This window comes from Seriola lalandi, unplaced genomic scaffold (assembly GCF_002814215.2).
Source record: "Seriola lalandi dorsalis isolate HSWRI2012SDOR001 ecotype SW California unplaced genomic scaffold, Sedor1 jcf7180002054972, whole genome shotgun sequence".
NCBI classification, from domain to species: domain Eukaryota; kingdom Metazoa; phylum Chordata; class Actinopteri; order Carangiformes; family Carangidae; genus Seriola; species Seriola lalandi.
Genome location: NW_019525660.1, coordinates 4,799,846 through 4,809,467, shown reverse-complemented (window position 1 = coordinate 4,809,467; position 9,622 = coordinate 4,799,846). Strand labels below are relative to the sequence as shown.

General features: G+C 40.3%; 1 pseudogene across 1 annotated transcript in view; it reads right to left on the bottom strand.

Moving 5' to 3' along the window:
• Positions 1-1,558: 1,558 nt before the first annotated feature.
• LOC111648294 (ecto-NOX disulfide-thiol exchanger 2-like) overlaps positions 1,559-9,622 on the bottom strand; it is a 35,241-nt pseudogene continuing 27,177 nt past the window's right edge. Inside the window, exons 3-5 of the transcript XR_015436635.1 lie at positions 8,404-8,596; positions 6,276-6,484; positions 1,559-3,286 (exon numbers count right to left, since the gene is read on the bottom strand). The product of XR_015436635.1 is annotated as an ecto-NOX disulfide-thiol exchanger 2-like (transcript). The remainder of the gene's footprint in view (positions 3,287-6,275; positions 6,485-8,403; positions 8,597-9,622) is intronic.

The following is a 9,622-nucleotide window of genomic DNA, read 5'->3' as shown; positions in this document are numbered from 1 at the left end:
AATGACAAATGGAATGCATGATTGTAAATTAATTTCATAATGATCATCAATAAATATAGGCAATCATATACACTCAAATGTGCATTTGATGCTTCAGAAATGGAAACTACTACTACTACTATTTTGGTAAGAATACTCTGGGCACATGAAGAAAACACAGTTGAGAAAACACAGTTGAGAAAACACAGTTGAGAAAACACAGTTGAGAAAACACAGTTGAGAAAACGGCGGCGCATCAGCCATAAGCAAGATGCTCCTCTTTCCACATGTCTGGTGCCTCCAGGGCTTTACTATAAAGGTAATTCTATTCAAGGTGACAGAAGTGTGAATGTCTGTAATAATGTGTCCTTGGGTGGTAGGCAGAAGCTCTGACAAAAGCAGAGCCTGGTAAATATGGATGTGTCTTTTGTTCACAGGTGTGGTGTGTAAAACCGCCTCATGGGAGACCAATCTCAGTGTTGACATTTGCATGGGTGGAACTACGGTGAGCGGAAGACAAACTCATGAATAGAAATAAGTGTTTGTATGGATTATTGTGTTGGATGTGGATGGCCTTTAATGAGAGAGAAAGACACAAAGAACGACCGGAATGAGTGAGTGTGACTGACGGAGACAAATAAAGACATAGAACGAGAGAAAGGCAAAGGAAGAGAAAGTCAGAGGAGGTCGTAACCCACTTCAATCCTGCCCTTTTGAAACCAATACGACATGAGTAGCTATCAATACAAGAAGGCTTATACTGTAGGTTTGCATCAAACAGAGCAGCACAGTGATTTCAGTTGACACATCCTCACTGTTGTTGTTTTGTGCCATTCAACGGAGCCATTCACAGTTTGTGGTTCCTTTTTCATGTCATACTTTTCTTACACATTGTAATGTATCAGATAAATGGAAAAGGAGAACACAGTGTTGACTCGGCTGTGTGACATAAAGGTAAAGAACTTGAATGAAGGCAAGAGATAAAAGGTAAACTTACCTTATATCTCCAAAGACTTGCTCATACTGGACACAGTAATACATATATTATATTGAAAAATGCATTTTCAATCTCTTTCCAAATAAGCCCTATACATGTAAGTCTTCTTTTTGGTAAATCTAAATTTCATTGTTGAAGTATTTTGCATTTTTTACACATACTTTGTGCTTTTCTTGTAATCTGACTATGTTGTAATTCAATTTTTGTTAATATAATTATTGAGCCTTAAAGGACCTGTTTGTAAGTTTTGCTATTGCTACATAACCATTGTTAAGGGGAAAGAGCTGTCAGCGGGCACATCACCAGACCTGTTTCAGTTGTTGAACAAATCCGATATATGGACACTCATGCAGAAGTAAGGAGCCAGGCTATATGGTCACTATCAATAACAGGTTTGTGATTAATTAATCGCTAAATTTTTATTTCTGTCTATAATGCTCGGAAACAGGCAGTGCCTTTGTTATGACTACAGCTAGCAGAACTAGATGTAGGACTGCAGCATTGCAGATGTGGTACAAGTCTTCCTTGTGTGGTTGAATTAAAACATTTTGCTCATAAAAATAAGCCAACTTACATCAGCTATAACAAGGACAGAATCTGCTTCAAGTTTATTTTTGTCTTACAGTGAGCTTTTACAAAGTGGCTCCAGGAACGTTTGTCACTTGCAACAAATCCTATTATTTTTATGATTAATGTAAAGTGTTGCTTGCTTTCTGTGTGTGTGAGAAAGAGAGAAAGAAGAGTCAGGGAGAGAGAGCAAGACCTTGTGTGTGTTGCTAAGTGTATGTGTGAAACGTGCGGGTTAGAGTGTATTTATGTCATGGTATTTCTCACTGGATATTTGAGCATTTGATATGCTGTGTATAGAGCGGTGACCTGTGATAGAACAGCAGACTGCAGAGTGTCAGGGGAATTACTGCAGCATAGCGTGGTCGATTGCACCTGTTACCCAAGTATAGCACTAACTGAATGGCAAATTCTGTAAGACGGAGCGCTATTCTCCGGGGACTGTGACATAGGATAAATTGTTTACCGAGTGCATGTATGTGTGACCAAGAGAGACGCAAGAGCTCACATGCTCCTTAACCTGTAAATACTCTCGTGATATCCTGTTTCCCTGACTGGTGGCGAGGGGCCTGAGCCAATTTTCCATGTTAAGACCCAATTTGCCAACTCAGGGCCTTGTGAGATTTTGGTCAAGCCTTCATGGTGGGTCAAGTGGGGAGGAGCAACATTTCTGGATCCAAACAGTTTTGGCATCTGCAGATACAGCAGGATTCACCATTGCACCTTTTACATAAACATGTACTGTGGAGCGAGGCATATCAGCTGCTTTAGTTAAATCAAAGACCCTTTTATTTTATCCCCATATGACTCAGCCTGCTAAAATCAAATTTCAAATTCTTGTTCATTAATGTTAAGCATGTCACCACTAATTCCAGTGATTTTTTAATTTTGATCTGTGTTTTAGCGTTATGGTGCAACAGTTACGTAATAATTGTATCTCAGTCCGTTGGGGGACAGACAGCAGCCAAGAGATTCTCTTTCATGACCTTGAAATAAAAGTATTTGCTTTTTTTTTTTCTTCTTTTTTATCCAACAACTCATCTATTATAACTCCCAGTACTCATGGCTCACTCAGACAGGCCTCCTGTTGATAAATGAATACGGCTGTGAAGCTGATAACCAAATCAAAAAGGTTCTAAACATTTTGTACCAATTCTTTGCCCCTTCACAAGTTACCTGCGAGTTTTAGATTGATTTTACTAAAAAGTCAGTATGTGTTAGAGGGGCTTTAAATCTCAAAAATCCATTTTCAATACCCATTCAAAAGCCATGTTATAGTGTGTTTATATATATTTAAATCTCTTTTAAATGTTTCTACAGTATCTATATTATTCCTAAAGTATATGTATGTCTTTTCAGCATTGTCTTGTCATGCTCTGCAAAGCACTTCATAACCTTGTTTTGAAAGGTGTTTCCTTAACACGGGAAACTTATGATGTTGCTTTTTGCAAAGATTCATCAGAGGGTTATAAGTTGCCAGTCTGAAACTACATATACATGCACTGTGTGACTGAGCAGGCAGGACTCACACTGAGCCAGTACAGCAGCCATTGTGGTCTTGCTAATCTCTTTGGCCTCTTCCATTTCCTTCTCAATGCTGACTCTTCTCGCTCAGCCGCCGGCGGATGTGGTTGTTGGACGACTGGATCATGGAGTAGAAGTTATTGGCGTTCCTGCGGCTAACTTCACCTCGTTCCAGCCAGGTCAGGAGCACACGCACTGCTTCAGGAAACTTACTGTCATCTAAGAGAACAGGGAGCAGAAGAGGTGGAGAGAGCAAGAGTCAGGGTCAATATGAGCATGGCAAGATAGAAAAAAAAAATCCCCTCACTGTATTAACTGTCATCTGGGCAGAAGTAAAGTGACGGAAAAAGGCGTCTACATAAGAGAGGCTAGAAAAAGTGCTGCCTTTACAAACTCTCAATCATTTCACCAAGATAGGAGGAAAGTAGAAAGTAAAAAGAGAGGACAGGAGACAGAGAAATGAGGCCAAAATCGATACCACAGACATACAATAACAGAACAGCCTCTGCCAACTAAAGTTCTGTCTTGCCAAGAGGGGACAGAACGAAAGACTTAGGGTCAACAGGAGCAAGGAAAAGCTGCCACTGCAAAATTTACTCATTATTTGTTGATCAGGGAAAACGCAGGAGGTATCAAGTTCAAACGAGATCAAATGAAGAGAACACTTCACAATGTATGCACAATTAAAGAGGGCAAGAAGACAAAAATATTAATAATTAAATAATAATAATGAATTAATTAATAATAAAATGTAATTAATGTTTGTGCATTATTGTATAATTGACACACGCTGACTTAGCAACATCTATTCTAATTGTTTGCTGGGTCGTCTGCAGGTCATGTGCAAGAGTTTCTGAGACGAGAGAATGAGGGAATGAAGATAATGAGATGAGATGAGTTACTGCCATGGAAAAGAACAGAATGGATGAACTAAATGATGGGATAAAAAAAAATATCATATCTAAACGCTCAACATGAAAGAGCAGGCGGTTAAATAAGAAGAACAGTTTCGGGTAAAATCAATGATAAATAGAAATATCTTGGTAAAAAGCCCTTATGAAATTTCTACAGTAAAGGTGAGCGCCGTGTTGTATAGCCGCTGTTTACAAAGCGCAGGTTGTTTAGCTGTACTCCTGCTTTGTCTGGTGAATAATCAGATGATGTCAAGAGACTTTATTGATTTCTATTGTTGTTATTCCGCTGTGGTAGTCCTGTCCTCCGCTGCCTCGCCGTGCTGCTTACAAGTCAGAGCAGCATCGGAGAGAATACGCTCCCACACACCGGCATCAGCACAACACACACTCTGTCAGACCTCAACAACACACACATAACGCAGAGTGGTGCACATGCATCATGCACACACACATAAACATTACTTAGCGTCTTTACAGATTGAGCAGCTGGGGAGGTTTATATTTATTTAAGACGGGTTCTGCAGATGCTCTCAATTTCACTCTGTCGATCCAAACCACACACACACTCATTCACACAATCATAAACGCACAGTGGGTTCCATCAGATGGCTGGCATGAATGATGATCTACCGCCGCTACAGATATTGAATCAAGGTGTTCGCTCATGAATCCTCGAGGTGTTCCTGTTTGTTAATACGCAGACTCAGGTCTCATAATACATGCCCCCCCCCGCAGCATTATTAATAGAGAATCTGGAGGAATATTAGCGGTGTTCGATCACTGACAATGGCCTGAAGCCAGAGAGATTCAGATTCTCATTTAATGGGTCTTTAGCTGAGATACTACCCGAACATTAATACAAAAATTCAGATATAAGAATGTATTATCTTGGCTTATCAGAAATAAATACCTGATAAATAAACTTCCTGTTGCTTCCTTTATCTGCATTTTTCTTTTTATTCATAAGTCAGAGCTATTCTGACGAGGACCAGATGGTACAGTCACTTTAAACTTGCAGGAAATTATATAAGTATAATAATTTCACCAGACAGAATGATACTACTTTGCTGCAAAGTGTGTTATTGGGTTACCATTGTCAACCCCAAGGAGCTGTGAGAACAGCTGTAAAGAACATATACATGTTTTCGAATCTGTGAAACATCTCACTTTTTCTTAAGATTACTTGTTTGGAATTTCTGCTTTATTTTCATAGTGACAGTAGAGAGATACGGGGAAGAGAAAGAGGGATGACATGTCGCAAGGGGCCTGGGCTGGATTCAAACCCAGCCCGCTGCAGTAAGGAGTCAGCCATAATATGGGTATATAGGTACAACTTGTACCAGGTGAGCTACTGGGGAATCCCCTCAAAGTGCAGCATTTAGGCAAAAATATTATTTTCCTGTGAAATCATCTGCTGATTTTTCTCAATTAAATTTGCTCGGTCCTGCTTTTACTTCTGTATTCAGATAGTTTCAAGTTCCAGCTCAGGAACAAATTGGCTGGTTTCATCTATTTGAGATGAGATAGATCAGCTCACACAGATGAGGATGGTGGTCGTGACTTAGCAGATAAATCAGCAATTTCAAGAAACACATCAGGCATCTATCTCCCCAACATTTCAGATTTAGTGCATCTCTTAAGCTATTTGAGGTTCGAGAGCTTTCCTGTCTTTGAAGTTAAAGTGAAGACGAAAGGCTAAGGACAGGAATGTCACAAGGGATCAACAAGGAATCTCCTGCCACAGATGTTTGATTGCATTAGGAAATATTCTCAAGTCCCAGAAGCTCCTTCCACCTGTCGTCTGCTTTAATGTGCTCTGAACACTGACCTTTACTCAACCACACTGAGCATTTTCATAACAGACGAGAAAAAGTCTGCAGACACTAAGGGACACTTAATGAATTGTCAAGGGTGTTTTTAATAATTACTGCCACTGCTCGCTCTGAATTTACAATCAATTTATATATTGATTACCCCATATTAGAGTGTTTTACAACAGATTAAATTTTCACTCAACAGAAAATGATTTAGTACCAATACTGATAATTCATACCTTCAAACCTTGGGGTCTAGGAAATTGTGATGGATATTTTCCACTATATCATGAAATTTTATAAAATGACGTAATTACTAGTCCATGAATCTACAGATTAATTGTTTATCATAACAGTTGTTAGTTGTCATCCAAACTTAATCTGATCAGAACTTTTTCATGTCCGGTTGGCCACCGTTAATGCATCCTGTACGCACAAGTACACTTGGCATGTATGCATATTTCATGTTTGTCTACCAACCTTTGATCTCCTCTCCCAGCTCACCGCGCTCGTGCTCGGAGTAGTGGATGATGGGAGGAGGAGAAGGTGGCCGGAGGCGATCCTCCTCCATCTTGCGCCGCACTGCCGACACTTCCACTCATAGAGGTCGTCTCTGGCCTGGGCGAGGTCCACGTGGAGTCGGCCACTCTCTGTTTTGCTTGTGCTGGAGCTCAAATAGATACGATGACCTCAGATGAGGTGAGAGAATTTGGATGAGAGTGGCGACAAGGTGATATATACATTTCTATCAACACCTACTCTGATTCAGATGCACAGCAGATACACAAAGATAAGCACAGACAGAATAGGCAGATATACACAGATTAGAAGACAAAAAAAGTACGCACGCGCACACGCACACACACACACACACACACACACACACACACACACACACACACACAGGTATTTGACAAGGTTGAACTGATCAACTCGTCCTCATTTTCCTCCAGATAAGAAGGAACAACCTGATCTACGCAGCCTGTCATCGAATCAACACTCCAGGTGTATAGACAGACACTTAGACAGACAAGAGCTGAGTATGTCACTCGAGCCTTTTACTCTGTATGTACAACAGTGTGAGACACTAATTACAGTGGCAACCCTGGATCACCCCACCACCTCCCACCTGACACTCAAGCTCATTGCACTGCCTGTTTGTGGGCGTGAAGTGCAGTCACTCTTGTTTGTTAATTGATTGGTCTAAACGAGCTCAGAAAGCCCTGCGCCAGCCTTCCCTCCAAACACACACGAACACACACTCCCATCTGAGGAAAAAAAAGAAAAAAGAATATAAATCTGGATATCAGTGCAAGCAGAAGAAAGACTATGACTCTGAGTTTTAGGTTGTTTCTGCTGTAATGTGTATTTCCGTGTGAATGTGTGTGTCCATGTGTGTGTGTGTTGTGGGAGAGGAGGCCACAGTGAATGAAAATAGTATTTATGAGAAAGCTACACAGGTCTGTCATGTGGCTAACATATGGGCAAACAGTTCCAGTCGTACTGTAGGGAACAGGTAGATGAAATCACACACAGACATAAACCCAGGCGCACACACGTTAAATAATGCAGAAGGTATTATTGCAGTGGCTGGTGTTTTAAATGAGCTTTGTGAGAAGGGAATATATGGCCGGCAATTCACATGGGGACATTTAAGGCATCTGTGCAGGAGAAGCTGGTGGGTGGAGATAAAATAAAAAAATCATAAGCTGAAGTCACACAACGAGCAGAAAGCCTTCTTCCTCTAAAAGAGCAGATAAAGCAGCATCCCACTGGCCGGAGGATCTTGAGTCTGAGAAAATTCATTTGTCTAGTGGAGTGACCCTGTGGGAGAGTGCTTCTGCAAAAACTGATGAAATCAGGTGAAACTCCAGGTGCTATAGCTAATTTGATAATTGATTAACAGAGATATTCTCATATTCTAATAAATACTACCCGTTAGGCTAATGCACATATGCACATGGCCACAAATGTAGAAAGAAACAACCACCAAAAGTTAATATACAGTAGAAGATGCATAAATTATAATCTATTCATTTGGTCACATTCTGGCCTCCTGACTCTCTCGTGTCTTCAACTATACATCCAGCGTCATTCACCTCCAAACAAACTGTATGGACTGCAGCAAGCTTTCCATCTATCTGTCCATGCATCCCCCTATCTATTTATCCATCTGTCATATGGCCCCTGGTGAATGCGTGAATTGTAGTGCTGAGTGATAGATATCAGGCCTTTCATTTCCATCAGAGTAAAGGTTAACAGCTCATCATTCTTCCTCCACCTGGGGTGAAAGAGTGCCGGGGCACAGAGGGAGGGTCGGGGGTGTTCTGATACCAGTGCACTGTCAATAGATGTGGTCTCAACACATTCAATATTGTCTAGGTGAGGAGGAAAGAAAGCCTTCATCCTCTGACCTTTAAGACCAATGTAAACCAATATGTACCTAAAAACTCAATTGGAGGGGTTGGTTGGGGTTTTCATTACAAAGCAGTGACGATTTGGTAAAAACACAACCAACAATGCGAGAGACAGATGGCTGAGTTTACGTATTCTACCTGAGAAAATGTGGATTACAGCTTACACTAGTTTTAAAGTGAAGACACTTCACCAGAGAGGAGGAGAGACATGTCCACAATGAACTCCTCAGTAAATCTGATATGACAGAAGTTCTTCTTGCTCTTTCTGATGGCAGCGATATCCCCACGCTGTCCAAAGACCGTGATCAGCTGCTCTGTGGCGTTTTCAGGCAGACCACCAGGGCGCTCCCTGAGGGCGTTCCCTCGTGGCTGGAGGAGGAAGGTCTGTCAAACATGAAGGAAGAAAGAAAAGAGAAGGACAGATATTTCAAGTGAAGGTACAACGAGTCGTTTCATCCTCCGTGTTTAAAGGACTCAGAAAAAAAATGAAAGTGTCCATCTTGCCTTCTTGTCCACACTTTGGATACCACTGCTCAGTATAGTTAAATGTCTTTTTTATGCTAATAAGATGTTACTTTATGGGAAGCAACTGTCGAGAATTGTGTCAAATGCTTCTTATGTTTCTATGATTTTTTTATGTTTTATGCAACAGACTGTAGCACCCAAGACAAACAAAATTCCCCTCCGGTACAATAAAGTTTACTTTTACTAAATTTTACATTACACAACTCTTACATCCTCAAGCATGGGCTGCAAGTATGGTGTTTTTATTTGTGAGCAAATAGAAATGATCTCGTGTCGCAAATCACAGCTGCATGTTGCACATTTGGTAAAACTGGGTCAAGTTTAGGAAATCTAAACACACTGAATTTAAACAAACATTACAAATTGTTGATCACCTGAGTATTTCAGGGTTAAACTGAGTAAATCCACATAGATTTAGTCAAGTTTTCCAATTTCAGTCCAGGTGGACTTGTGTGGGACGGACTTTGCATTGCTTCAGAAGAAGGCAATACTTTTTGTCTTTCTTCTATATTTCCTATAGGATAGACAGTCTGTTGTAGTTTGTGGCTTAATTTCTATTTTGCTTTCCATTAATTAAGTCAATCACAATCTTTTTCAGCTTGGCACTAACAACATCTTGTTAAATATGATTTAAAAAAACGTTCTCTCAGTAGGTCATGTCTACTCTAAGTAAAAGCCATTTCAACTTAATTCATTTCTGTCTCTTCAAGAGAAATAAAATTGCCTGTTCTACTTCAACAGAAACCATACAACAGCCGGAATCAAGAGTGAAAAAGCCAGAAAAAAAAAACCTTATGAAAATATATTAAAAAGTAAAATATGAAGCTGCAACAGCAGCGTTTATAATGACTATGTCTCCTCTCTAAATAAGTGAGTGTGTGCATG